Source organism: Triticum dicoccoides, chromosome 3A, assembly GCF_002162155.2.
Source record: "Triticum dicoccoides isolate Atlit2015 ecotype Zavitan chromosome 3A, WEW_v2.0, whole genome shotgun sequence".
In the NCBI taxonomy this organism is placed as follows: Eukaryota; Viridiplantae; Streptophyta; class Magnoliopsida; order Poales; family Poaceae; genus Triticum; species Triticum dicoccoides.
This window is the reverse complement of record NC_041384.1, coordinates 484,077,334-484,083,417: the sequence shown is the minus strand read 5'-3', so window position 1 is coordinate 484,083,417 and position 6,084 is coordinate 484,077,334.

Here is a 6,084-nt window from a genome sequence, read left to right as displayed (position 1 = left end):
GGCCAACTAGCCAATAATATTCCCCAAACCCCCTCCCCCTATCCCCCTCCACTCCATTCGCTCCGCCAAAGCCGCCCTCCCCGCCGCGCCGATACATCGGCACCGTGGTTCGGCCATCCTCTCGCTCCCACAGTACGCTCTCATAGACTGCCGTCCTCTAGCCGCGCCGCCACCTCTGGCTACGTTCTTGTGGAGGTGCACGGCGGTCAGCGCCGCCACCGCTGGCAACGTTCGTGTGGAGACGCATGGCGGTCAGCTTCTCCCACGGTACGCACATTCTAGACTGAGGCCCCGTTCATATCGGTGTAGTGCTGAATGTTAGCTGATAGACGCTGTTAATCTCACTATTTGCCGAAGTAGTTTAGCTGATAGACTCTGCTTAAGAAGCTTCCTTGCCCTGTTCTACACTCAATCTGCTTAGCTGAGATGGCATGCCAAGGCCGATTAGTTGCTAAAATATCCTGCCATATATTTATTGTGACGTAGATTGCCATGGTCTAGTAGCCAATCTGTTAGCTGAAATAGCTCTACACCGTTTTATACTCGATTTTTGTTGCTGCGATGGCCTTCGATAGTTCGATGGCTGTGTGCTTGGCCTCATTGACTGCTGAAACAGCCTGCCATAATTTGGCACTCAAATCTGTTTCCTGAATTAGCTTTACATATATTTCGTTACTTAGATCTGCTCGTCCAAATATCTTGCCATAGCTTTAGACATCGACCTAGGTATTTTTTTTCTGGACTTCATAAAAAAGCATATATGTTTTTCCTGTAATATCTAGTAGAAGAACTAATTTGTATGTCTAACAGATGAACAGGACTTGGATAACTTCTGCTCAAAGATTCTCCGCTGCATATGTCGAGGGGGTTGAAAACTTCATGAACTTTATCAGAGCTGAGTACGGTGGTCCAAAATCAGATGTGCTCTGCCCGTGTAGTAGTTGTATGAATTCAGTTACAAGACCCCAGTCAACTGTGCAAAATCATCTACACTTGTATGGGATGTCGGTCACATATACTAGGTGGGTTCATCATGGTGAAGCTGTGAACATCAATGTTATTGACTACGTGGAAGCAGCAGATCACCATCTTGATCTGCCTGATGCTCAGGTGGAAGAGGAGGAGGAGGTGGTGGTGGCGGAGCCAGTGAGTTTGACCAACATTGAAACAACACTACGAAATGCTCGTGCATTCCGTGAACTTTCACCTGCAGAAGAAAAACGGTGGGCCCGCATGTTGGAACAATGCAACGTTGCTGTCACCCCAGGAAATAAGCTGTCAGTATTCTTAGCTATGGTCACCTTTCTTCAGGTGAAGACATCTGAGCGGATGACCAACAAATCATTCGATGCGATGTTGGCTGCTTTCCGCGAATCTTTCCCAGATGCGTCTAAGCTGCCACACACCTACAGTAAAATGAAGAATTTCCTTCGTGCAGTTGGAATTAGATATGATATGATCCATGTTTGTAAGAATAATAGTGTTCTGTTCCGGAAGGATTATGCCAACTTAAGTGAATGCCCGAAATGCAAATCATCAAGATGGAAAGATGGCGATGCTGTGAAGAGGATTCCTCATAATGTTCTGAGACATTTTCCAATTACACCAAGATTGCAGAGGTTGTTTCATGATGCTGAAATAAGAGAGGATGTACTGTGGCATTCTAGGAACCAGGAGTACATAGATCAGAATGTAATGAGCCATCCATCTCATCGTAGTGAGTGGAAAAGCTTCAATGATAAACACAAAGAGTTTGCTGCTGACCCGAGAAACATTAGACGTGGCTTAGCTTTAGATGGATTTAACCCTTTTGGCCACCAGAGCGCCACATATAGCATGTGGCCAGTGTTTTTTATCCCTTACAACATGCCTCCAAATGTCTGCACCAAAGAATCAAACTACATGATAGCCTTGCTTATCCCAGGTCCAAAAAGTGCTGGAAAGGATTTTGATTTGTTCATGGAGCCTCTTGTGGAGGAACTTCAACATCTATGGAAGGGTGTTCTCACTCAAGACCTATATAGCAGCCCACCAGCTGATTTCTTTCTGCGTGTTGTTATAATTTGGTGCATCCATGATTATCCGGCTTTGGGCACTATGTCAGGGCGAACGACACATGGTTACAATGCATGTGTTCGCTGTGACAGGAATCCGTTGTCATACGCAATACTTAGCAAGATATGTTACATTGGACACCGCCGTTTCCTTGCCAAGGACAACCCGCATCCTAGAAAATACCGAAGACATGTGTTCAATGCAAAGCATGAAAACCGTGATGCGCCAACGAGGCTCACCGCCGATGAGTTGCAAGTGGAATTAGAGAAGGTCAGGCATATTACACCAGGAAACCATCCTGGTAATGGTAGCGGGAAAAGGAAGTGTGGCAGGGTAGAAGAGAGATTATTGTTTACCCGCAGGTCCACTTTGTGGGACTTGGAGTATTGGAAAGATTTGGATCTGCGGCATAATCTTGATGTGATGCACATTGAGAAAAATATATGTGACAGCATTATCGGCACACTTCTTAATATTGAAGGCAAGACGAAAGATACCTTAAAATCTAGGATTGATTTGACACACCTGGGTATCAGAAAGGATTTGCAGGTGCAAGATGAAGGTAAACCACGGGATATGGCACCAGCTGTGTACGTCTTGGACAAGGTAAAAAGAAAAGAATTCTGCGAGGTCTTGTCAAGTGTGAGATTCCCACATGGATTTTCTTCCAACCCTGAAAGGAGAGTCAGTGCAGATGGAAACAAGGTACAAGGGTTGAAAACTCATGACTGCCACGTCCTACTTCAAAGGGTTTTACCTATTATCCTTAGAGGATTGGGCCGCCCTAACTTATACAGAGCAGTTGCAGAGTTGGAACAATTCTTCAGGGAACTCTGCAATAGGAATAATAGGATAGATGCTTTGAAGCGTCTTAGAGACAAGATACCAACTATCCCATGCAACCTTGAGAAGATATATCCTCCAGCCTTCTTTGATGTGATGGTGCATTTGGTTGTTCATCTACCTGATGAGGCACTACTTAGAGGTCCAGTACAGTATGGCTGGATGTACCCTATTGAAAGGCGGCTAGGCACTTTCAAGGTCTATGTTAGGAACAGAGCTAGACCTAGGGGTTCCATTGCAGAGGCCTACATTGCTATAGAAGCGTTGACATTCTGCTCAAAATACATTGAAACAGCTGATCAGCTTTGCAAAGAGGTGGGTGAAGACAATCACGGGCTCATGTTTTCGATTATTCTGTTCGAGTTACAGGGAAGAGTCGACAAGAGGACAAACCTAAAGATTTGGACAAAATGGTTTGGTATGTGTTGAATAACTGTCCTGAGATACTACCTTATATCAAGTAAGTGTAGTACTGCAGCTTATACATCATAATCTACTAAACTTGCAGCACATTCTTATATATTTAGATGTTTGACGTGATCACTATGTTGTGCAGCATCTACAAAGAGGAGTTACTGCCGCAAAATCCAAGAAACATTGACAAACTGGTTATGGCAGGATTTGCGAAATGGTTCAAGAACCATGTAAGCTTTTGAAGTGCACTGTCAGTTTTTTTTAATATATTGAGTACATAAGATGATCAGCTTGTCTATTTTCTAACCATAGGTTAAGAAGATGCGGGAGGATGGGAAGGAAGTTGATGATGCCCTTTACTCACTAGCAATGGGTCCTGATACTCGGGTAAGACATTATGAATCTTGCGTTGTTGGAGATGTGCGCTACAACACCCTTGCATGAGACGAAGGCAGGAAGACAGAAAACAGTGCCATCATGAGCACGGATACGTATGACAAAGAGACAACTGAAATGTATGCTAACATAACAGACATTATTCAGTTGCAGTATATATCCAGTTCCGAGGATCATCGGTGTGTGGTTCTGTTGTGTTGTCGTTAGTATAACCTGTTTTCTAGGATTGCAAAACCCAGAGTTGATGATTATTTCAAATCCATCAATGTCAAGGCGGTGTACCAGACCAATGAGCCTTTTATTTTGGCAAATCAAGCAACACAGATATTTTTCTTGGAAGACACATTTGCACGTATCGATGACTGGAGAGTATTGCAAAGGTTTGAGCAGAGGAATTCGTTTAATGAAGTTGCACAACAAGATGATGCTTACACTACTCCTGATGTACAAGATAACACAGATGTTCCTAATATCTTTGAGAACCATCACGTCAATGACGCCAACGAAAAGATTGCCTGTCGTGTTGTGGACATACAAGAGTTGATCAAGAAGAAGCCAACGTTCGAGGACGTCGAGGATGAATAAGAAGATGACACCGTGGGGAATTACAATTCAGACTGATACACATGGCGAAGATGTTGACGCTGCTGCTGCGGATGATGATTACATTGCTTTTGTCGTATTTGCCTGTCAGAAGACGTCTTTTTATCTACTATGTGAAATTGTGTTTGCTATGACAACTGAAACCTGATGAACATGTTGTTTAGTATTTTGCTGTGAGAACATCACTTGTTATGTATGCTGATTTGTGTTTGGTGATTGTATGACAACTAAAACATGATGACATTGTTGTTTAGTTGTACTCATATTTGGCTGTGAAACTTGAATTTGATGACATAGTTTGTTGTTGGACTGCAATTTGCTCGACGTCTTCGAATGAGAACAAAGCTGACCCGACAGGGCCTCTGCTATTTATTTATTTATATGAGCAAAAGGGTATACCCCCTGATTTCCGTTAATAGAAATTATTAGATGTTCACAACACTACGCCCAGCCTGCTACACAGGTTTCATTCATTACTAGTTTCAGCAAAGTGCTCATGTCGTAGCCATTGAATACATCACAAGTGCTACATACACTGCAAATAAAGAGACAATCATCCTATAGAGCACATCAATTTTGCCCATTATCTTCACAAGCTCTTTCATCTCCTCATTGCTGTCAAGGCCGTTCAGCAGCTGTTGCTTGGCCATGATCAGAGGAACTGCATCTTTAACCTTCTGCTCTCCATCTTCCTCTTCTGTCGTTCCTTCAGTTACTTGTCCAACACCCCAACCTGCTGGTATTGGGATTCCTTGCTAACCAAATAATCAGCGTAGTTGCATTCCCCCACATCAGCAACTTCCCAGAAATACAAATCACACGAATCTTCCCTTTTCTGCATGAATCAAATTGGTAGATCGTCAACCAAACTATTAAAAAATCAGCAACTGAAAGCAGCAGAACAACACTTAAACATATTATTACCCCATGATTCGGGCATTTGTAGAAGACTCGGCCAGGGTTGTGGATTGTGGTTGAGACACGGCGGATGACTCTGCGTGATTTGCAGCAGTGGCACCACACCAACGGCAGCGGGTTGCAATGAACAATCGGCTGCGGTGCGCGTGCCGGCGAGGGTGTGATGAGACCCACAGGCGATGGTACGGGTTGCGACTTGGCGCATATCTGGTTGTTGCCTGCTGAAGAGCAGGTGGACGAGCAGCCAGCGGACATGGTTGCTGCGGCCAGAGCTTCTGATGCTAGGCAGAGTAAGTAGAGAAGAGGAGAAGCGAACGTTGGATATGTCAGTTTTGTTACTTGCAGAGTAGCATAGCACCATATATAGTCATAGTCTAGGTTTGGATTCGAACCAGCTACAGGAGCACATCTTTCTTTTTTCTAAAACTCGGCAACGTCTCATTACTGGTACACTAGCTTGTTCTGTATGCCTTCCCAAGTCTTTGATTTTCATTCCCTTTTTTGCGAGGAAGGAAGGAGGACAAAATTGAGAGTTCCTGGGACTCGAACCCAAGACCTCTCGGTTGAAAACCAAGGGTGCTAGTCACTTATGTGGCGAACGTTCCTTGTGAGGAGGACGGCAGACGAATGCATTTTCCTCGTAGTTTTCTTCCTATATATAAAAAAGTATGCTACTTGGTGTCTGCTTAGTCAACATACGATTGTGCCAACCTTGACCGTTGGATTAACATTCAACTTTTGTCGCGTTTCTTCAGTCTCTTCTTCCTCGAGCCGCCAAAGCCAAACCAGCGCTGGCGGGACCGCCTGCTCCCGCCTCCCACGGCTGGCTGTGATCTGCCTCGGCTCATGTTCGTT